The following is a 24,320-nucleotide window of genomic DNA, read 5'->3' as shown; positions in this document are numbered from 1 at the left end:
TCTAGGAGACTCGGAGGGAGAGTGTGGTTTACAATGACAGGGGCTCTGGCGTCAGATGTCAGGTCAGGCTGGATTTGCTCATCTTTCTCCAGTTGGTAGATATTTTACTTTGGGAAAATTATTTAACTTTTCCCTACTAGATAAACGAGATTATGCCTACCACATGGGATTGTTTTGAAGAGTAAGTCAGATAATGTTAGTAAAGTGCCTGGCATTGTGTCAGATGAGCAGATTAGAGCTTTCTAATAGTTAATTCCTAGACATCCTACTTTCCAGTTGTGGAGGCATGTTATATGGATAAGGGTAGTGTCTAAAAAAGGTTGACCTTGGTATGTAGTTCTCACGTAACCTGTAAGTAGCTGTGAGTACATTTAAAGCACCTAGCCCTATGCTTGACATATGTTAGGCCTTCATAAATGTCCAGGCCTTCTTACTTTTAATCATCAGACTTAGAAACTACTGAAATGCAGGGTGTCAACTGCCGCAGCTCCATGGGCACGTAGGGATTTTGGTAAACAGAAAAAGGGAGAAGTCAGCAGCTGGGCTGGGGGCGGTTCACAGTCCTGCTTGTGGTTCAACAGGGACTGCATTTATGAAAATGGCAATTGAGCCCAGGCAATTGAGACTTTGGGCTGTGCCAGCAAGTGTGGTATTTCCATTTACATCCTCAGAGTAAGTACAATTTCACCATTATTCCTTTGAGGCTCTCCTTGCCAAGAAAAACCCATTGTAAATTTCTGGTTTAAAGATTCTGCAGTCTTAAGGAGTCGTACTTTTTGTTGCTTTAACGTTTTCTTGGCAGCATACATTTTAAGCCCCACTGGTCTACCTTGTAAATACTATACAAATGTTGTGAAAAGCTGAACCATGTCACTTGTTTTCCTAAGTTTCTTATAGGAAATGGTGATGCTTCTGCCCCCGCCTGCTACTTCTCCTGGGTTTCTGCTTAGGCATTTTGGAGTGAAAAAGTGGGGGAAAGAAGATACATTGTCCGCAAAAGATGGAAGCTGTATTCACAAGAGCGTTTTGTAGACAGGGTTGGGTTAGGCTGGAGAGAAAAGTGTGTGGCTGTCAGGGTGTCCGCGTGACGTGGACCCATTGTATGGAACCCTCCTGCTGGACCTGTGGCCAGCTCCCAGCCAGGCCACCCGGGTGCAGGCTTCTGAAGCAGAGAGCCCTGCACAGTCTGGAGCCTCTCTAACCCAGTGTACTGAATAAGACTCCAAAGAATAGGAGCCGTGTTCCCTTTGTCACCTACAGCCCTGCTTTCAGCCCGCACAGTGAATGTGCACTTGGAGGCTCAATTGGCACTTGGAAAAATTTGCAGGAACTTTGTGTGTGCTCAGTGTGTGCCCAGCGGCATGGGGGGAGTGGAGCGTGCACTCTGGAGATGTCTGGGGGCTGTTTCTTGCAGAGGAGGGGCTGCCCTCTTTATGCTGCAGGGTCTGCCAAGAATGTGCCGCCCTTGACAGTGTTGTGGCCAACAGGAAAAGCATTCATGGCATCTTAATGAAAGGCAGCAGTTCCTTTCTTCAAGAATAATAGGCATTCTTTTATTGAGCTAGGTCCCTTTTTAGAGATGGAGAGAGAAGCCAATTATTTTTCAGTTAAAATTTATTTTTTTAAACAGTGATACCTCAGTTGCAAATTACCCCCGCTTTGCCATAGAGACATTTACAGCTAGTCTTCTGACATGGTTTTAAGCTGCCATCTTAGAGAACAATCAAATGATGCCACAATGTGATAAGGCATCAAAGACCTTGGTATCACATCTGTATAGCTGATTTGCTTTCCTTTGCAGGTAGAAAGTGGATGTTTTCTTAAAAAGAATAGCTTTACCCTACATCTTCCACATAGTCTAACATACCATACCTTTTTTTTTACTGAAATTGGGGAGTTTTCTCCTGTGGGTGTGATAATACATCCTTAAGAGGGAGTTTGGTAAGGGAGAATGTTGTCAAGTCAAAAGGATCGAGGTATTTGAAGCACCAATCTGAAAGTCATCTTTGGCTGATACATCTTTTCATTGGAAAGAAACAAGATCAAGACAAGTAGTTTTTAATGTGCTGGAGGAAATGCTCTGCTCTGTTTCTCATCTTCTCCGGACTTCTTTACAGTCTTTTTTTTTTTTTTTTTAATACTTAAGTGGAACTTGGCATAATGACCTCCACATTTCAGCTGTGCATATGTTCTGTGTATAAATGGTGGAAGACAACAGAGCCATTCCTATTTTCACACTGTTTACTCCAAGAGGCCCCTATCAGTAAATGACTTCCTGTTGGAGGCAGTAATTTATGTTTGGGCTTGGGTACTGTCAGTCTGAAACTAGCCAAGAGAGGTCATGCTATCTGCTGCACAGTTTCCTAGTGAGAAGATGGGCCAAGCCTTTTGCCTCTGAAATCCGAGTACCACGGAGACTGGAAATGATGCCTGGGTTTGGGGATGGAGAGGTGTTCGTTTCTGAGTAAAGCCGTTAACTGTGGCGGCAAGCTTTCTCCCCAGGAGACGGATTATGCTGACATCTCAAAGCTTTATTTCCTAATGGTCATTAAAAGGAAGGAGGGAAACATTTTTGGTCATCTGTGTTCTGCCATGGTGCTGGGTACTTTAACATATATTAATTCATTTAAATTCCACTAAATTCTAGTAGAATTTAGACCATTCTATCAGCCCCTGGAAATTAAAACACCCCCCTCACCTTCCGCTCTCCCCGACCCAGACATCTTAGAAGCATATTAGCAGATTAAGCCAATTTGGGGTTGGTACTTTCCTTTAGTTGTTAAACTCAGTTATTCTGGCTAAGACCAGATTTTTTGTGAGGCTGGAATTGAAACTTGAGTGGTGTCGATCGAGTGCTGGAAAGAAGGGCAGCTTCACACAAGAAGCTTCTGCGTGTTGGTTGTGTGCTCTGAGGCTCCTGTGCATGACACTCCCAGCTGCCGTCCGCCGTGCCCTTTTGCTCCATTCTGCCTAGTGTCAGAAGTCTTGTGGTACTAATCGTGGATCTTTATAAAGGGCTCACTTTTGACCCAGTTGACTGATCATTGTAGAGTGCTTTACAATTTACCAAGAGCTTTCACTAGTATTTGCTCTTCACATCAGATTTACAAGATAGGTTTTATTATCCCCATTCGTTTTGTAGATAAAGAAAATGAGGGCCAAAGAGATTATGAATCGGCTGTGGTGTCCTACCCAGTAAGCGACAGAGCCAGGATTATAAGCCAGGACGTCTTCCTCCAAATCCACTGCTTCTTTGTACTGCAGTTACTTTCGTGTTCAAAGTATGTCATTCACTCATCCGTTCAGGAGATACTGGGTTGGCATGGGCCTTGGAGGCTGACAGCTTTGTGACCTTGGGTAACATGGAGTCCCAGTTCCCTCATCAGTAAAATGATGAGAGTATTAGTAATAGAACCTGTCTAGTAGGCTGTTGTGAAATGCTCTGTACACAGTAAATACTCCGTAAATGTTTGCCATTCTTCCTGCTCCTCCTCTGTCCCTCTCCATCATCATCATCATCATCATCATCATCAGCTTACTCTTATCTGTTACTAGGGAGACAAACTAGGATGGACTGCTATTGAGAATCACTAGTTCTGATGTGAGAAGCAAACATGACACTAGAAAACCAACAATTGTGTGGCCTGTTGAGACCTGAAGTATGATAAGGATGCTGGGGAAGCTTAGAGGAAGGAACACTTGTGCCTTTAATTGCCAAGAACCCAGCTCTCTAGGAGCTCCACTCCCGCATTGGTAACATTTCTATTTTATTCATTCCTTGCTGAAGGCAGTGTTTAATGTACCAGGTCTTACGGGCATTTTGTGTACATCTTATGTAAGGGGGGAAGGAGAAATAGAATATATTTGGCTACGGGAGTCTTGGGGTCATGTGGGGAAATCAGACCTGTATTTAACAGTTTCTAGGACAAAGTGGATTCCATTGCTTTGGTGTGCTGTGTTCCGTGTGAGTGCCACAGGAAAATGAGATGTGGGTGGGTTCCCATGGGTTGGTGAGTGTTGCGGACTTTGAGGTGGAAGTGGGCCTGGAGTTGGACCTGAAAGAACTTAGAATTCGGATTAAGAGCTGCAGAAGGGCAGAGAGCCTGAGCAGAGGTGGAGTTGTGAGGCAAACCACAGCCTGGCCAGACTGGAGGGAGAGCTCTGCCTGGGGAGGTGGGTGGTCCAGGAGGCAGATGCTACTCTATTCCTAACAGGAGAACCTGCCTCTGGACCCCAGAAAGATACACGTAGCTCATTCCCACCCTCAGTGCAGCCCATAATAACATCTTTGTGTTCATGATGATGTTTCTGGTCATTTGGCTGGTGACAAAAACCTAGAGAGACCTACAGCATGGGCACTGGGTCTGAGTGGGTCTGTGAACAGCCACCTAGCTGCAGTCTCTTTATTTGTGAGCTGTTTGCCTGCATTTAAATGCCATTTACATACGGAGCTGTCAGAGTTGAGTTGGCCCATGATTATTCCTTGATGTATGTTGGAAAAAAAAGAAAGGGAAGAATAGAAAACCCTGGCTAATGAGGAGCTGGGTTCCCTTTCTCCATTGATGACAGCTTCCTTTCTGATCTGATGGTCCGTCAGAAACTAAGGTGGTGTGCAACTGTGGGGTTATGTCCCCGCTGAAGCCGTCTTTCCCTCAGAGTTGTAATTGATGGGGAGACCTGTCACTTGTTATGCTGATGCTGTGCAGATTTTTGTGTGGCTGCCAGCCAAGAGAGTTTTAGGACAGCATCTGATTGGGTGCAGGTTGTGGCAAAAGCGATAATAAATAGAGAGCTGGTGAGGGTAGATTTTGATTGACCCGAGATTGTATATTATTAAACTGAGTCTGCATGTACATGTCAGTTTATGAAGAACCAGACCCATAATCCAACTTAGGGCTGTGGCAGTTTGGGTTTATTAAATGTGCTTTATATCACTATTAATATTGAGCAGAGAGGAATATCTGTAATCTTTTAATCTATGCAATAATGGTTTGGAGGGAGATTACCAGACACATTGGACTATTGTTTGCCTATAATTGTATTCAGAACTCTTCCAAGCATTGATTTGTTTCTGGCATACTGATTTGGCTCAACAATCTCATAAAGCTCTTTTATAGTCCTCTTTGCTTTGGGTTTTCCAAAAATAATTGGAGAATAATAATAATGTAGCTGGTGATAAAGAAGAGAAAGCTTGAAAGCAAATTTTCAGCCAAGTGGATAGCCATAAACATCTTCTGTGCTCATAAACACCTGGGTCTGTGACCTTTGTGTTTATAAGATATTTATTGCCTCATGGGCTCTCTGCTTGAGGGTTATCAGTTCAGTGCCTTGTAAAATTTGATTGTCTAGTGAGTAGATTCTGAATTTTTGCTGAGTAGGGAAGAAGTGTCCCTCTCCCTAGTTTTCCCTGGGAACAACGGATCTGCCCACAAGGGCAGATCTCACCCAGTACGGAAGCAGAGAGCTGGATGGTGCTGGAGTTCCATGGTGGAGACAGATGGTTGGACCCATCAAGGGCGCCTTTTGTACTTAATTAAGTGGCTTTTAGTGGAAGAAACTTCTGAATGGAAGCCAGTGGGGCAACACATTGAATAAACCCAGGGAGTGAGGATGTGTTTTCCTTTTTAAGTAGAAATGAAATTTTTGATCCAAATCAAGGAACCTTTCGTGGCCTCGTTACTACCTTCTCACCCTTTCTTCCCATTTCCACAACAGGCCTGACGAAATGAGCTAGAGAAATGGTCTCCAAATTCAGTTTCACTGACTTTAATAAGAAGGTATGATTAAGTGCTGCAGAGGCACAGATAGTTGCCTTCCATCTTCAGTCATTCTTGAAACATTTCTTCAGGAAATTCTAGGCACCCTGTCAACCTTTATCTTCCCCCTGATGCTGTTGCTTAATTACTCCTGAAGGAAACGATCGGATCCCCGCGATGTGACAGCTATGCTGGGCTGCCTTTGTAAGCTCTTAGTTGCCTGCTTCATGCCGCATATGGTGGGTAGCAGGCACATGGGGGGAGTTACCAAGAAACAGCCATCTTCAGAGAGCCTTATTATCATTAAAGTATGAGCCAGTCTTGAGGTGTATAGGACCCATATTTATCAAAGGAGACTGTTCTACCTAAGATGTAGTTTCTTGTCCTGTGAGGTTAATTGCTGCTGCATTTCATGGAGTTTATGAGGTGTGCTTTCCTTTGCCCTGCTCCAATCAGGTGGTATTGCTTGGAAGCAATATGAGCACAAGATTGGCTCAGAACGGCTTCTGCAGTGGCACTCCACAGTGGACCTTGTCGGGGGTAGAGAGGAGAAAGCCTCACACAGTGGCATGAGGGAATGAGATGCAAAGGCAGTCAGTCGGTCAGTAGAGATGGTTATCAAACCCCTACTCTGTGCTTAGCTGTAGGAAATATGAAAGAAGTGTGAGTTCCAGACCCCAAAGGTGCATTCCATCCAGCTGGGGAAAGAGAAGGGTAGGTCAGTGATTCTGCACGTGTGGTCCCCACAAAACTTGCATCTTGTCCTCTGGGAACTTGTTAAGAGTTGCAGATTCTGAGGTGTCTCAGAACACGGGTAAAGTTAGAGAACCTTTGCTTTAGGTTGACTACTTCTCGGGGAATAAATTCAAGGCACATGGAATTAAGGACTGCTTGCTTGTAGGGCACAGGAAAGGAAAGAAGCATGTACCACAGGATGCTGAATCCAGCTGTCACCTCCCTGTGAAAGGGGTCGGAGGAGGGAGGGAGCTGTGGGGCATCAAGGCAGGACCTCCTGGGAGAGGGAGTACGGAGCCGGGTTTTGAGAAATGAACAGGAGAGTAAGAGGGTGAGCAGCATAAAGGAGTGCATATATGATGGTGAGCCTTCTGTCCCTTCAGAGAGCTTCGCCAAGTATAGGGAGAACACGAACTCACAAACCCTAGCCCAGAAAAATAAATGTAAAATCAAGTACAGAACTCAGGCCGTTTTGTGAAGAAGAAGAGAAAGGTTCCTCACAAGTTGAATTTTAGTGTGAGTTCATCTCTTTTATGACCTCTGGCAGGGGCCCAGTTAATTGGGGCCAGGGATCTCGCACCTGGAGAGGCTTCAGAAAGTGAGGATCTCAAGGGGAGGGTTTTATTTGCCTAAGGCCACTGCTTTCAAAGTGGGAGGCCTGTGGTGCTCAGGAAAAATAGGGATGACTGTGTGTGAGAAAGGGTGAGCGCCTCTGCAGGAAAAGTGCCCAGCGTTTTGTAAAGTGTGTTTGTGTATCCTGGAGAGAGGGATATGGGATCTCACGTGGGGGGGGGGGGGGGGGGTGGCGGTGGATCCAGAGGAGTGGGGATGTGAGGAAACAGAAATTTAAGTCTTACAAGTTTTTGTTTTCCTTTGAAGGCAGAAGAGAGCCACTGAAATTTATCGCATAGGGAAGTAACGTGATTAGAGTTCTGTTTCATGAATCTAGTTAGAGGGGCATCAGTGACTGGAGGGAGGTAGGTAAGTTAGGAGGTTGTTCTCATCGGAAGATGAGAGGTGACAGGACTTTGAATTAGTGCAGTTCTACAAAAATGGCGTGAGCGGCAGTAGGGAGTCATGGTGGTTGAAAGTGGAAGGGAAGAAACGGGGGGCCGGCTGTTGTGCTGGGATCTTCCACAGGTGGTTTAATAAACTTACCACTGCCATTGTAGATCTTCACCATCACCATTTTAATGATACGGAGGTTGTTTTTTTTTTAGAAGGTCCAAAGGCTACGTGGCTAGAAGTGGCAAATTCAAGATTTGACTCACATTTGTCTGCCTGAAAACCCTGTGCCTTTTCTGCTGTAGATGCTAAACTTTGACAAAGAGAATGATACAGTTTGTTTAGAATTGGGCAATTGCTGGTCTTGGCAGAGTCTTGACGGATGGGAGGAGGTGTTAAGAAAAGGGAAAAAACAGCATAGAACATTAAAGTTCCTCTGGTGAAACTATATCTTAAAGAGCTTCAGCGCAGGACGCCTAGAATCTCGCCCCACCCAAAGGTGGACACAAGGGCTGTGCTATTTTATTGACCAGTGATCCGGAAGACATAATGAAGATGGAGTCTTTGACCCATGATCTGCCTAAGCAGTTCTGTGAATCCCAGTCCCATGAGAATATACACAAGGCTCCTTTTGTGCTTTGGTGTGAAGGTTGCAATTTTGACTTTACAAGGTCCTGTTGATTACTCCGGCTCACGTCCTGCAAAGGTCCCCACATTCTGCAAAGGACAAAACTGAGTCTAAAATGAAATCCTAGGGTGATGGGGAGAGGAAAGGTATAGCTGAACTGGGACTTTGAGTTGTTTAGTCTGAGCTGTTTTTATTTATTTATTTTTTAAAATGCCCAGCATGGAGCCCGCCACTGGGTTTGAACTCACAACCCTGAGATCAAGACCTGACCTGAGATCAAGAGTCTGACGCTTAACCTACTGAGACGCCCAGGCACCTCTAAGCTATTTGTTTTTATCTACGCCTCCATGCAAGCATATTGGTATTTAGCAGTGTTAGGAGATAAGCAGAACCATTGGCCTGTCTCCACACCTCAGTCTCCTTTTCAGCAACTCTCCTCTCCCCCACTGTCTTTTCTCAAGCCCACCTTCTCAGGTGTGATGTGCTGCTACATCAGCCTTGCTCCCCTCTCCTAAGTAGAAGCTGCAGAGACACGGTGCTGGGTGTCAGGTTACACCTGGAAATGAGACTGTAGCTGGCTTGCTGCTAGATTAGGCTGCATGCCTCATTGAGTCTGAACTCCACTCTGTGTGGACTCTCAGGGAGGCCTGGGGAATTTGTTTAGGTAAGGAGTCCGTGTGTTGAACTGTGTGTCAGCAGCAGCAATGAAAAGATGCCTAAACACGTGTCCCGTAGCAGCTAACATCCAGCAGCATGGTCTCTCAGCAAATGAGATTGTTCCTGCTCTTAGTACAGATCTTCTCCGTTTACTGGTTTGTGTTCGTAGCTGTTGACTGCAGGTTTTTATTAGGGGGAATTCACACATCAAACTAATACTGTTGTGCTAGGCCGAGTATCAACAGGTTTCCTTACATTGGGGATCACTTCAGCGCATGCTCAGCTCCTGGCACACGGTATCCTGATGCTGACATTTACCTACGCGTTAAAGGAAGCATTTGGTAAATACTGGAGAAGTTTATGATTGCTAGGTGGAGAAAAAGGGCAGGAGGGTCCCAGTTACACATAAATGTGTTCCCGACGAACAGTGACGGCCAAATGGGCATGTAGGGTATTGAAGTGATGCTGTTAGGTACCTTCAGAGGAATTGAAAATGATGTATTCTGAAGAGACGGCCTGACTTCAAATCCTACCTGTGTGATTTTGACCAAGACCTTTCTTCTCTCTGCCTCAGTTTTTCATCTGTAAAATAGGGCTAATATTACCCACCTCACAGAGCTGTTGTGAGGATTTAGTGATACAATAATTCATGTTTAGTGCTTAGCTTATTCACTGAATATACTCAGTAAAAATCACTAATAATTATGACATTTAATTATGTAATAAATCATCATCATTATTGTTTGTGGGAATTGGTAACTTTGGGTTAGTTGTGGCAGAAGTGTAAATTCCATAGGAACAGAAAGAAACCAGTGCTGCATTTCTTTCTCCTGGTCTTGGCTGCATTGTCTGCTCATTCCATCAGTTCTATCTTACCTCAGTTCAGGGAACTTGCCTTGCTGGACAGGCCACTTGAGCACCTCTGTTTTCTTCGAACACCTTCACCTTTTTGATCAGGCCATGGAAAGGGAGCATTCAGCTCAGGACGTGAACATTCGGCATTTCCAGTGGTCATAGTTCTCACTGTGGCTCAACTTTGTAAATTTGGGGTAGTTCCTGGTGAAATTGAGCTTTGCAAATTTCTTTCTTTCTCTTTCTTTCCTTCTTTCCTTCTTTCCTTCTTTCTTTCTTCCTTTCTTTCTTCCTTTCTTCCTTCCTTCCTCCCTTCCTCCCTTCCTCCCTTCCTCCCTTCCTCCCTTCCTCCCTTCCTCCCTTCCTCCCTTCCTCCCTTCCTCCCTTCCTCCCTTCCTTCCTTTCTTTTTCTTTCTCTCTCTCCCTCTCTCTCCCTCCCTCCCTCCCTTCCTTCCTTCCTTCCTTCATCAGAGAGAGAGGAAGAGGCAGAGGGACAAGCAGGCTCCCCCGCTGAGCAGGGAGCCTGATGCGGGACTTGATTCCCAGGACCCTGGGATCATGACCTGAGCCGAAGGCAGACGCTTAACTATCTGAGCCACCCAGGTGCCCCTCTGAGCTTTGCAACTTCTTATGTATGTGTGTATTTCCTGATCTGCTTTGGAGGACTGGTGAAGGCTGCATCTATCTTGGAGCTTGTGAAATGAGACTTCACATGAGGAGTCTAAAATAAAAAACAGTGTTAGCAGGTTGAACCTTAAGCAGAAGACACATTGCTGCATTCTGGTACCTCCTTTCCACTGCTGATGTTGCATGGATAGGAACTTAAATTCAGGAAACATGTTTACTGATGCATATTTCCTGGGCTACTAGGAATACCTGTGTTCACCCAGTGAATACAGCTTCCTTTAAGCTTTAGACAGTTTTCTCTTTATAATATTCATTTTTGTGACATATGTGAACAAGGCCACCTTTCCTTTAACAGTTTCAGACCTTCTCTGTTAAATGGATCACTGCCATCTGCTGATATAAGAGAAATCTTTCTGAGACAGAAGCACCTAAAACAGTGGCTCTCAACTCTGGAGTCACAGTGGAATCACTTAGGGAGCTTTGAAAGAATCCCAGTGCCTGGGCCACCATTCCAGATATTATTACGTAGTTGCTCTCCTGTGGTGCCTGGACACTGGTGTTTGAACAGCATTCCTCAGGCGATTCCAGTGTTTGACTATATTGAGAACCACTAATCTGAAAGGATTTTTGATGAAAGATGCAATGGAATGAGAGCAGTTCTCGTTTTTTCCAGCAGTAGTCCTGTTGTCTTCCATTGCAGAGCTCATTTTGACAGCGAGCAGAGGGTAGCAACTGTGTCTTCCCTGTCTCTGAATCCTTGCAGCCCGCCTAGTGTTAGGCATATTCTAGATGCTCCGTGCCACCCCTCCCCCACTGCATGTGTTCTGGATGACTAAAATAATGGAATGGAGCCCAGATTTACCAGCTGGTCATTTTTACTTAATCCCTGAGCCTTTTTGTTTCTGTGGTTCATGAGGGAGCAGGTCCACAAGCAGATACTTTTATTGTTCCAGGAGGAGAAAGACACCTAGCTTTGAAATGTTTGAATCATAAAACTTATCTTTGGTCAAAATAGCAGAGGCCTTTGGTCAAAATAGCGGTGTACAACAAAAATTGTCAGGTAAAGGGGTCATACAGTCGTATGACCTTCGTTACCTCATTAAGCACCCAGTTCTTACTAGTGTTGTGGGTTCTGGACACCAAATGCAAATGGGTTCTCTGTTGCCCAGTTTTGCTCAGGGGAACTAGGGCCTCCCCCCCCCCCTTTTTTTTTTTTTTTCTTCTTCTCTTTATTCCCTCCCTCCTTTTTGGATAGCTCAGATTGCATCAAGGCCTACAGCTATAGTTATTCATAAAGAGAAAATTCTATGGAACACTGGGAAGGGGCTTGGGAATTTGATAAATTGTTATTTTTTGGTTTTGTAGATTGAGCAGTACCAAGCATATATTCAGTAAGAGAAGCATTTTGTGGTCAGATAGTGCTTTATATAGTTTAGTGTTAATTTTCTATCCAGAGGTTGTTTTAATCCCTCTCACGGCTGTAGATTAGCAGGGCAGGTCCTTACATTTAAGACTGGGGTAGCGTGACCTGGTTTAGGTGACGGAGCTGGGCCTTTGGATGTGAATTCCTTCGGTACACTGAGCTTTGGGTAGTGCTGTTGCTTGAATGAGAACACCCTATAAATGTGACTAATGGCATCTCGAGGTTGTGTTTGTCCCAGCTGTTGTGGTTTGAATCCTTTGTTTGCATTTGTATGTGCTTGCTTGTGTGCATGTGTGTATGTGTGTATCTCCATTAACATTAAGCATCTTGTCATTTGCCTCTGAAGAATGCAGTTGATAGCTGGAAATGTACATTTGACGTAGTCAAGAGAGTGCCATCTTTTATTAACAGTTGTGAGTTTTGTCCTGCCAAGGAGCTACTTTCACTTTAGTCTAGTGTAAGGGTGACTATTCACGTCTAGTATTTTATTTCTAGGTAAAGTATTTTTCTCAGCCTATATTGTTTGCTTAGAATGATAATGTTGAAAGCTTAATATATTCAGTTTTAGAAGATGAAATTTTTCTGGGGTGGTTTGCAGCTGTTTTCATTCATCCAACAAGTTATGGAGTGCCTACTGTGTGTCAGGTGCTCTTTACCTTTACTTCCATCTTCAGGAAATCTAGAATAAAAATAAAACTGCACGTATGTTAAGGAAGAAAGAGTCTACACCCATTTAGCTTTGGTTCTTTTTCACACCATTTTGGCTATTGAGCTTTTATTGATTTCTTGACTTTTGGGAGATAGTGTTTCCTCAACCCACTTGATAGGCCCAGGGTGGGAAGTGCTTTCCTTGCTCCCCAGAAATATGTCTCGGAGAGGTACTTGTGGCTGCCGGAATTTTGAAAAGAGCCCCACGTAGAGCTGCCTGGGCTGTGTGCTATGTCACTCCATTCTGCTCTTCTCTCGCTTCCCTTTCGCCCCCCACCCCTACCCCCACCCCAAGCAGAGCCTCCTTTGCTCCTTGGTTCCGATATGCCAGAGAGATTGTTAAGTATATCTGAATGTAAGGAAAGCAGTCAGGATTGAAGATCTCAAATGCAGAAAAGTGGTTTTTGTACTCAAGAGCTGCTTCCCCTGTGCCTTAGTGCAGCACATTTATCTCCATCCAGGATGAACTTACACTACAGAGATGGATCGTAACCATTAAAGAGGAGAAAATCAAAGAAGAGGGGGAAGAAACCCCGTATTCTGAAGATGGTTGCAGTAGATGCTTCAATAGAAATTTGAAGCATAAAGTGCATGTTAGAACATTACATGAAGTCCTTTTTAAAACGTGAGGACTTAAGAGGTTCAGGAAAGAAAAACACTCCTTCCATTTTAAGGCATGTAAGCATTTGACTTGTCACCTTGGTGAAGATAAACAAAACTCGTCTTTTTGGTTGACATCAGAGGGGCCTTTTAAAGTATCGGGGAGGAGAGAAGGGTTCTGTCATTTATTTATCTTGCTTGAGTTACGTCAGTGGAATCCTTGGTGGAATGTCTCAGAGATTGCTCACTCCAAGCTGTCTGTAGCCCTTTGGCCATTGCATATGCTTGTTCTCACTGAGGAAGCCCATAGTTGTCCTTCCTCTTCTGTTTTTCTGTCTTGTCTTGTCTCTTTTGTAGACAAGAATTTTGTAATTCTCCTGTAGAAACTTCCATGCCTCAAATCCCATCATGCAGAACAGGTTATGAATAATAAGCATTCCATGAGGACTTGGTCAGCGGGCTGGGAAACAGGATTCGTATCGTCTCTCTGTAGGAGATATCAACCCAGATCCGTCAGTTCACCCCTCATCCTCGCTGACAGAGTCCCAGTTTCATGTAGGTGTTCCCTTTCCATGTGGACTTGAGTTCAAGGGGTACATCTTGATTAGCCTGAGGCAATCCTGATAATTCCACTCCTCATGCCAGTTAAAGGTCCAGATCTGGCCAGTTCAACAGTAGGAGATCTTGCACGGATGCTTCTGGAAAAAGTGTCCTTGCATCTGAAGAGAGAAGAGGAGTCTGTCATCTCTGATGGTTGTCTCTATGTGGTGCTTTGCAGGGGGCGGCAGCAGTTTCTGAAGCCTAAGCTGGCCTCAGAGGACAGGCCGACATGGAGGGGACAGCACAGTCAAGAAAACCCTAGAAAGATAGTGTCTTGGATGATACCGTTGAGCTGCTGGATTAACCAGCCTAGACTCACTCATTCTACCTCAGGACTTCTCGCTCTGTGTGAGGAAAACCAATTCTGATTTAAGCTATTTTGGTTGAGTTTTTTGTTTTCCTACAGACCAGCGTATTCTAACTGACGGACTATCGTACCTGTCCACACAGGATGTGTGAGATAAACTCAGAAAACGTAGAGGATACTTTTCCATGTGTGTCATACTCAGGATTGGCATCAACGTCGTCCCATTGCAACGTTGCGTTCTGTTCTGTGTTCTCGTACTTTGCTCCTGCATCACTTTTGCTGGCACTTTTTCCCTGTAGCAAGGGGACAGGCCGTTCGGATGAAAAGCAGCCATTCAAAAGGTTGGGAGCTTTCCAGCATCCTTTCTATAACAATTGACACGATAAATAACCTTAAAAGTTAGTGTGAGGCAAAAACTCCTGATAAACTCATGTTTCTTATTGTCGGAACGTGACAAATCAAACAACCCAATATATTTTCCCTTTGTCTTACTTTGCTAAGAAGCTCCAGTCCAACTTTGATGCTTAAGGGTACTCCATATAAAATTCCAAGTGTATCTTTCTTCTAATTCTTGTCCTTTGGTTTCATTTATTTTAGTTATTTTAAAACAAGCCAGTAATCTGTGTCACATCCGTTTTGGAAGTAGCTAACCACCTTTGGTTTCACTATTACTGAGGTTGCATTTCTGATTTGTTTAAAAAAGTGGACCAAAGGGGCGCCTGGGTGGCTCAGTCGTTAAGCGTCTGCTTTTGGCTCAGGTCATGATCCCAGGCTCCTGGGATCGAGCCTCGCATCGGGCTCCCTGCTCCATGGGGAAGTCTACTTCTCCCTCTCCCACTCCCCCCTGCTTGTGTTCCCTCTTTTGCTCTCTCTCTGTCAAATAAATAAATAAAATCTTAAAAAAAAGGTCTCTTATTTAAAAAAAAAAGTGTCCCAAATACCTTGTAATGGGTTTTATCTGTCTGGTTACTCATGCATCCATTCACTGCACATTAATTGAACTCTTACTAAATGCCAGCCAAGCACTTGAATATTTTTCTTTGGGTATAGGGCAAAAGGAAAGAAAGCGCACTAGGAACTCAGAATTGTGCATAACAAAGTACTAAGTTAGGGGAAAGTCATTTTTCATTGCTGGTCCTTTGAAGCTGACTTAAGAGTATTGATTTGAGGAATGCCTATGATTTTCATCTCTTTTTCCCATCTCTGAACTAAGTGTAATCCCTTCCAGAGGTCGAGAGTCAGAAAACCTGTATTAATAGTCAAAGGACAGGAAAGGAAAGCTTTCCTAGACATCACAGTACTGCAATCAGCATTCAACAGGGAAATTCTAGGGTCGAGTAAATAGTTTATTTGTATACTATGATTCTTATCTCACTTCCCTCAATCAAGAAAAGAAAAAAAAATAGATTGGAATCCATCTGATTCATCCTTTTGCAATTTGCGTCTTCGAAAGTGTCCCCCCGCCCCCGGGGAAGGTAAAAACAATCTCTCTGAATAGTGCAATTACAGTCAGGGAACAAGATTTGTTCTGTGCGTTTTCTGCCCTGGTAGAGGCTTGGGACATCATAGCTGGAAATGAGATGCTGAACCCCAGGATGCTGAACCCTGAGGATTCCAGAATCCAAACCAAGGATTCTTGATTGGCTTCTTGTAGCTGCCAGTCATGGCCAAGAAGCACCTACTCTCTCTGGCGTAGATAATTTGGTCTTTCCAGGGGACCAGAGAGTCTGGAAAGACCCAGGTTCCTTTTGTCTTTTGTGTGTCACTCTGAGCCTTGTTCAAAGCCATGGCTTAACTTCCCATAAGCCAGGATCCTACTGACCTGTCAGAAATGTGGGCCGGCCTCCCTCGCTTCCTCTCTCCTGTGATAGTGTTGTGCTCTTGTGTTGGGCATCAGCTGAGTCCCAGGTGGCTCACCTTTAAAGAGAACTCGCATTAAGTGGCAGGGAGAAAATAGAATCATCCATATTGATGATAAAAAACAAATCTCAGGAGACTTCTAGTTGTACCCTAAATCTTCTCTCTTAAAGTGTTGAGAGAATGAGGTATAGAATTTGAAAGTAAAAATCCTAACATCACTTTACTCCATAATTGAAAGGTACTTGACTTTGACCCTTGACATGATTTAAATGGTGATAGATTTAAGTGATGCTTTGTTCCTGACTTAATTTTCAGGATTTTAACTCCTTTGCTAAGTTCGTTCAGCAGCCTTAAGCAGCAGTAGTATTTTGTGTGACATTTTCAAAAGATTGTTTGAGTCTGTGGTAATCCCTAAGGTAGCCATTGTGCTAAAATTCTTAGAAGAGCCTTTAGGTACCTGAAATCTGTATCTTTTTTTTTTTTTTCCCCAGAGGAAAAAAACACAGGAAGTCCTGTGTTGAGGTTGTGAGATCTGGAACTGGATTTAACTGCTGCAGCATTTTAAACCTTTCTTTTGTTTCTTCCCTTATTATTATTAATAGCAACAGTGTTTTCTTCCTCTGGTCATCTCCTGAAAAGTGTAGGTGACAGTAAGCATCAATTGAATGGTGGTTTTGAATATGGGAATGATAAGTGTATTATACTCCACAGTAATTACACTAAAAAAATTTATTCCACCAAAAATTATATGCACACGCTAATAGAATCATTTGGAAAATTTTTTAAAAAATGTCATGCTTGGGTCTCATCCTAGATGGGTTGAATATGAATCACTGGGAATAAATCAGTATATAGCTTCAAAAGGTTCTCAAGGGATGCTAAATGGCAGCTAGGTTGAGAACCATTGCTCTAGGCCCATGGGTGGGGAGCAGAACTCTGGTAAGTCCTTTATACTTGCTTTTACCAGCAGTTTTGCCTTCTTCTACTTGTTAAACAAATACCCGTGTCACTGTGCCCTGTTACACCCCTGCTTCACTCTTCTTTTCAGGCAGGCTAGCTTCATTGTGTTGTAGTTCACATTCATGGGACTTAGGACAGTTCAATAGACTGTTCACTCACGTGTATACAATGAAAGGCCTTTAGTCTTAGGGTTCAAATTGTTTTACAGTGAGTTGTTTAGTTTGGGGAATGGCCAGTTACCTTTCTGTACCCCAGTTTGGGCTTCTGTTTTAGGTAGGGTTCCCTAGTTTTCCTTCTTCACCTGAATAAAGGACTAGTCAGAGATGTTTCCAAAGCTTTTTGAGCCACTCCTTAATGCTGGCAGGAGGTTTAGGAAAGATCCAGGCTCCCTCCCTCATTGCCGACAGAATGAGTATTGTTGAATCACTTGATCCCGGCTCTGTGAAATAATACACAGGAGGAATTTCTGCTTTATGACTTTAATCTGATAAACTCTACTTGCCGTGGCGTGTTAGATTGTGTGTTCCTCTGCTCCCACTATCATAATCCCAGCCTTATGTGTAGCAGCTAGCATGCAAGGCCCGAAACTCAAACCCAACCTTGATGCGGACTTCAAACAAGATCTACTTTAGAAAGCTCTGTGATAAGGCTAGGCACTTAACATTACCGCTGCTGGGCTCCTAAAAGGAGCCAGGAAGCGGCATATCCAGAGAATCCCATAAAATTACCTATTGAGCTTGGGCTTGAAGCAACCAACCACTATAACCAAATAAAACAAAACCAGTTTAACTCTTGTTTTTCTTGTATCCTTTTTTCCCCCTGTTCTCATCGTATATATTATATTCCCACTTTTTCTTTTCTCTCCCTTATTTTTTTCCATTCATATCTTCCCTGTTTTCCATCTTTTCCCTGCCTTTCTTCTTCTCTTCTGTGTTCTCTCACTTCTCACTGTTGGAGAGCCAGGAATCTTGTATAATTTGAGAATTAGCCAGTCTTTGGGGTTTTTATCTGAAGTGAAGCTTGGATGGTTTCCTTTATGTTCATTTTCCATCTCACTAATTTCTAGAACCAGTTGGCTGGAGAGCAAGCCACGGAGAGCACCTGTGGCTTAGAACTCATCCAGGGTGATTAGAAACAAGGAAAAGAGAATTAAAATAAATCCTTTTTAAAAGAAGTTTATAATACGATTTTTTAATTTGTTTTTAAGAGACAGGACCTTGTCGGTCTAGTACCTTCACTTGTACAAGTATCTTTTTTGTTGGACAGAAAGCAAATATAGATTGGTACATACTAGGAAAAATTTGGCTTAAAGATAAAACATGAACTTTAGGAGAAAGATTCTTTAAATTCTAAACAGAGAAATGGAAACAAAGTTATATTCATATGTGTATGTGGGGACAAGCTTATGCGTACATGTATTTGTTTCTACATGTACACATAGAATAATTTTAAAGCATTATTAAGTATATATGCAGGTAATCTGAATTTTAGAAAAGATAGGAACAAGCAATGTGGTATTCCTTTTTCCAGTTTTATTGAGAAATAATTGACATACACCATTGTATAAGTTGAAGGCACACAGCATGTTGGTTTGATTTACATATATTATGAAATGATTACCACGGTAGGTTAGCCCATTTAAAGCCCAGGGCATAGGAGATGCTGATACAAAATCCATGGCGTGTCTGTGAGTTTTTCTTTTTTTTGTGTCCCTGGCAAGTATCATAAATAGATTTCAGAGCTCTGATCTTCTGATCTTTCTTAGCCCACTACTCCAGGGCGTTATTGGCTGCTAGGCAAAGATGAATCCCCATCCCTGTTAGAGGGATTTTTGGGGAGGAGAAAATGTTACAGAACTAAGTCCCATCTTTGGAGATAGCTCTTTTGGTTCAGGGTTGAAGATTTGTGCCCAGAGACCCCCAAACCGTCATAACTATTGCAGCCTTTCCTTTTATTGCCTGTTAACTCAGGCATGTGACAAGAGCAAGATTTCTAGAGATTGCTGTGGACAAAGAAAGAAAGCCTCAAGACTGATCTGGGGTGAATAGTGCTTTTTCAGCACGGTTGCTGGTTTTTTGGGGGAAGTCATTGGTTGGACAAAATGCGTTTCCTAAAATTGTGTAGGGTACCTAAAGTGTTGAATGCTGTGTATAACAGCCCAGAGGTGAAGGTGCCTCTCCATTCAGGTGCACAGGTGGCATCTGATTAGTAGGAAGAAGGTGAGGAGATTTGGCAGTATCAGAGTAGGGGCACATCTGAGCCCCAGCTGCTCAGCGTCCTAGAACGAACTGCCTCCTGACCAAGATTTATTGATCTGCCTGGAAGGACTCAGCACAAGCCACCATTTGTTTCTTCAGTTGACCATCAGAAAGCCCTAAATAATTGTGTGTGTAAGAAATGTCAAAGTGACAGACTTGGGTTCAAAGGACTATACATTTTTATACATCTGTCCCTTTCCCGTCTTCTTTGACTTGAACACCAGACAAAACTCGTATTTTCTTGTACATAGTATAAATAGATGTGTACTCAAGCTGGCTGAGATGGCATGCGCCATGTTACGGTTTTATGGATGGGGCGAGTGTGACAGCGCTGTTGAATGGTAATTGTCCTCTGCCTTGTGTGCTTGGAGAGACAACTGACCACATCTCTGCAACAGGTGTGGCTAAATTTACAGAAGATCGTACATAGACATGAAACAAACTATGGAATAGTTTTTATCTTTATGCAGTAGCTAAAATTACTGCATTCTAAACAATTTATGTAAACTGGATTTAGGGACATTCATTGTAAAAGTAGTCTGTGGTAAATCGTTTTGTGATTCCCACCCCCCCACCCTGTTTTGCATTCCCGTTTGAAAGCCTACAGTTTAATCTGTTTGGATAAGGTAGATTCTTGTATGGTTAAATCATTCCAGTTTATACCTACAGAGGAGTAAATTACCAGACTAAGCTGCTTAGGGGCGGTGCATGACAAAGAGCTTTGCCACAGGTACTCAGGAAACCTGCATTCACTTTCTGTACACAGGAACTCTATTTCAGTCAGTCCAAATGCTTGGAATCCTAGAAAAAAATTTAAAAATTTTAGCAATAACTATGATTAGCATTCACTTCATTGCTCAAAAGAAGTATCGAGCATGATGGTGTGCCTGGCATTGAAGATGGGTAACAATTTTAGTATGACCCATACTTTCTACTTGGAGCTCACTGTGGGAGGGGGGATAACAGATGAGAAAAACCAACAACTAGCGTGTAGAAAATGTTAGGTGTCATTGCTCTTGTGAGTGTGGTAACTGCTCTAATAGGGGACCCTGTGAGCCTTGACTGTAAGAGACCTTGACTGTGCCTGATGTTAAGAAAGGTTTCATGAAATAGATACAGTGCAGGGTCAGCATCTGGCCTGAGATGATGGCTAAGAGGACTACAGGGCTCAGTTTCTCCATCTGGAAATGGGGATAATAATCATCCAGGTCTACAGAGTTGTATGAGGATTCCACGAGACTAATGCACATAGTGTGGTGGTCCTGGTGATTGAGAAGCTGTCCGTAATGTTAGCTATCCGTGTCACTGGTCCTGTGTTCCTTACAACAACCCTCTGAAGGGAGTAGCACTGTCTTCTATTTTGCAGATGCTCAGATTGGTTAATTTGCCTAAGGTTATCCCCCTAGAACTTCGTAGGGCCAGGCTTTGAATCTAGCTGTCTCTCTCTTGGTTACCTTTTGTTCTCTTTATGCTACTCTGGAGGCCCCAGATGACTCCAGCTGCTTCCTTCTCCATTATCCCTCTAAGTGCCCCACTGAGAGGAGTCTGCAGTTGCCTGCCCCTCCTCTCCCTGCCTCCTGGTCCTTCCATGAGTCACTGCTGAGCCATTTGTGTCAGAGAGGGAAATGGGGGCTTGCTATCGCATGTAGCAATTTGCTGTGTGTTCTTGCTTATTTGCTGGGGACACCAGCAGAGAAGTGTTCATCAAGAGGCATCATGTTTGTTAAGGGACACATGGCGTATTTTAGAAGCTCTTAGCTCTCTCTGGCATCATCCATTGTGCTTTAACATAAGAAATAAAGCGACACTGAGCCTTTTATTAATACTACACGTTTTCCATTTAACTTTGACTGGTTAAATCTGGCATAAAATGGAAACTTGCAAACCAGCCTCCCTGGGATGTGTAGCTTCTCTTATGCTGTTTATGCTGAGAATCTTTATTGAACAGGGGGCTCAGATGTTCTTTGCCTGCAGCTAGGGTCCCGGAGTAGATTCTCTGCTTTCCTTTACTTTCTTGGTGGCACGGGTTGCCTTGTTTGATGAATCTCATGGACATGGGTAAATACTGAAATGGGAGCTGGTATTTGACAACTGGACAGGATATATATGTGCTCCTATATTCTGATGCAAACTTTTGTATTTTGTATGTTTGACAAAACTGGGTGGCCAGTATTTGGAATTTACATGAAGTTTAGAAACTTGGAACTCTGAATTTGGAATGATTCTTAGAGATCATGTATTTATTTTACAGATCAAAAAACAGGTCTAAAAGGATGATGGTGATAGCTGCCATAACACTAATACTTTTGAAGCCAGTCACTTTCCAGGGTGCTTTGTGTGTACCTTATTTGATCCTTACAATGACTTTATGAGACAAGCAATATTATCATCTCCATTTTACAGATGATGAAACTGAGGCAAAGAGAGGTTCAGTTGCAGGCAAGTGGTCGAACTGAAATTTGCACCCAGGCTCTCTGGCTCTGTCAGAATCTCTGACCTTGGTCACTATACAGTAGCTTGTATGTGCCTTGCTCCGAGTTGCAAAGCTGGGCAGATGATCGAGGATTGGAATGCCATTCTTTTCATGGCTGAACTCCATTAGTGATACATAAAATTATTTTAGCTGTGGAACCCTTCCTTAAAAGGAGAACTGGATGGTGTAACAAATTAAAAAAAGCAAAAACCCAATTCCTCTGATTGAAGTGGGGTAGGAGGGGCATTAACCATTTATTCAGCCTTTCCTGTGGCTTCTGAGAAAACCACATGGGGCATAATTTTAAAACTCTGGCTTTAGTTAGGCATATGAACTTCATACTGATGTCTTTTTGGCCGCAGTTAAAATCCTAGCCGGGAACAAATACCTCTGGTCAGATCTGTCCCATTCTCTCTGCTTCTGTACCCACTTGAAGCAGACTCTTAAGCTTTTGTAGCTGTTGTAGGTTTGCAGGTCATTGAGGGTAATCAGAATCAGGTGTGTACTGGGGAAAAAAGGCCTTCCTGAGAGTCTAAAGAGGGCATCAACCCCCTTGCCTGCTGAAAATCTTGGTCTAGAGTCATCATTGTGATCTGCATATTTACTGGACAGTGAATTGCTGACTTTCGCTGCCTGTCTCTGCTTGGACATTGTATAGTGCCCCAGGTTATCATTCTGAACGTTGCTTCTGTTGTAATTACCTGATTTGACTCTGTCTCATTCACTAGACTATGACCCACTCTTAGTTCTGTGTCTGCCATATGGAGTACTGTGTAGCAGTAGATCAATAAATGCTGGTTGAATTTTTTTGAATCACTTTTTAGGGTTCCAGACTGTAGATGTAGATTAGTGGTCAAACAGGTTGACAGTGACTTGACCCCCGACCATCTTCTATACCAGGACCTTATTTTTTGTCTATCTCCAAGTAATGGAATAAAGCTGGCTTAGTTGGGATTCGAGTTTGGCCAAACAAAACAAAGCGAATCAAAATCAGTCTGAAGCTCACATCCCTTTTGAAAGTTACGAAAAAAACAAAAGATTTAATTTTTAGACCTTTCCCAGATTAAGCATTTTCTTCCATTGTAAAGATAGTTGAGGCGGAGGGTTGGGGGGTCGGGGTGGGGGGAAGAAGGCTATGAGTGTTCAGGAAAAGTGGGCCCCGGTCCAGAAGAGTCACTTCAGGTTCTCTGATACCTATTCCTTATTGGCTCACTAGCGGTCTACTAACCACTTGTTTTGGGAGGTGAAGGAGATGTAGCAAGAGAGTGCAGTATATCAGGTCCAGGAGCTTGGTGAGGTGCCAGGGAGGGTGAAGGTAGGATAAGGATAGGAATCCATCTCAGCCAGTGGTTCTGAGGGTGACCCTAGAGTGTGCACCAGCAGCTTCAGCATCATTTAGGAACTTGTTGGAAATGCACATTCTCACGTTTCACCCCTCCTGAGTCGGGGGTGAAACACGTGTTTTTGCAAAACCCTACTCTGCTCACCCTTTTTCCCTCCTAACTTGAACATTCCTGATTGTTTCTAGTTTTTAGTTGATCCCTATGATATACTCTAGTTATGTGCCTGTTTTAAAGGAGGACTGTTGAGGAAACATGAAGGGGTCTCCTTGTGTTCCAGAGGCTTTTCCCAGAGTTAGTTACTTGTGTTATTAGTGTCTGTTGCTTTTGTTCAGATTAAACTCTGAAACAAAATTAAGATTCTCGTCAAGCCTTGAGTTTATTAATAGATGTTTCATTTGTTTGGTGCTAATGTAAAATGTCTGCTGTCTGCAAAGGAAGTGCTTTATACAAACGTACACTTCTTAAGTGCTCCACTAGGAGAAGCATTGTAAAGCTCACAGGATGCTGAGATTAAGCAAATATGTATAGTTTTGAGTTCTCCTTAGTGTAATGAGTGCAGTGGTTCAGAGCACAGCTTGAAGGGGCTTTCATTGGTTAGAGTTCAGACAATTTGGCCATTAAAAGAATGATGGTATTGAATGTAAAGCACTGAGTGAATTAAAAATCCATGAGTCCAGTGATGAGAGAGAGAAAAGGGGAAAGGAGGAAGGAGAGAGAGAGAGGGAGAGAAACTCGTCGCACCCTTGGGAATGACTGTTAAGCCAACTCCTTATTCCAAAAATTGTAAATTAAGGGAAAAGAATTAATTATTCACCCTGCCCTTGAATGAGAAACTGTAGTTCTTCTATGATTGATAAGGGGAAGTGCTAGTTTACAAAAGAATACTAGCAAGTAAAATACAAAGGGAAGCATATAATATATATGAATTTGCACCCTACAGTGAAATACTTGCTTCGGGCAAGGGTCATTATTGGATGGCAAAACCATTGGGTTAAAGGATGTGAGGAACACAGTGATCTTATGGTATTGAAGAATACTCCACACGTCGCTTGCAAAGGGGAAAGTGTACCTTAACAGGGGTGGTCACCACCTTAACTAAGTCATCAAACTCAACATCATGAGTGGTAGGTATAGCCTGACAGTGCACGCCTCCTGATGGCTTGTAACGTGAAGTACACGGTGTCACCAAGGACTAGTTTTGCCAAAAATGTTAACCTGAATCTAATCAAGTCTACAGGAAACACAAGGGATAGAGAGACAAATTAGTCCACACTAGGGGGAAACAATCAGATAAATCCAAAATGTGGGACATTCTCAGGGTACCTGGGTGGCTCAGTCGGTTGAGCGTCTGCCTTAGGCTCAGGTCATGATCCCAGGGCCCTGGGATTGAGCCCCACATAGGGCTTCTCTCTACTCAGCGGGGAGCCTTTTTCCTCTCCCTCTGCCTGCCACTCTGCCTGCTTGTGCTTCTCTCTCTGTCAAATATTTATAAAATCTAAAATAAAAAAATAAAAATTAAAAAAAAATT

At 43.2% G+C, this 24,320-nt stretch overlaps 1 protein-coding gene and 1 pseudogene across 4 annotated transcripts in view; one reads left to right on the top strand and one right to left on the bottom strand.

Annotated features, from left to right (window-relative positions):
* The window catches only part of LOC113931974, a 42,523-nt pseudogene extending 22,032 nt beyond the window's left edge, over positions 1–20,491 (bottom strand).
* Positions 1–24,320, top strand: part of AUTS2 (activator of transcription and developmental regulator AUTS2) — a 1,115,275-nt gene that overhangs the window by 193,398 nt on the left and 897,557 nt on the right. The gene's annotated exons all lie outside the window — the stretch shown is intronic.

The sequence above is a fragment of the Zalophus californianus genome, chromosome 10 (genome assembly GCF_009762305.2).
Source record: "Zalophus californianus isolate mZalCal1 chromosome 10, mZalCal1.pri.v2, whole genome shotgun sequence".
NCBI lineage: Eukaryota > Metazoa > Chordata > Mammalia > Carnivora > Otariidae > Zalophus > Zalophus californianus.
The sequence above is the reverse complement of the archived record's forward strand: the minus strand, read 5'-3'. Positions and strand labels throughout refer to the sequence as shown.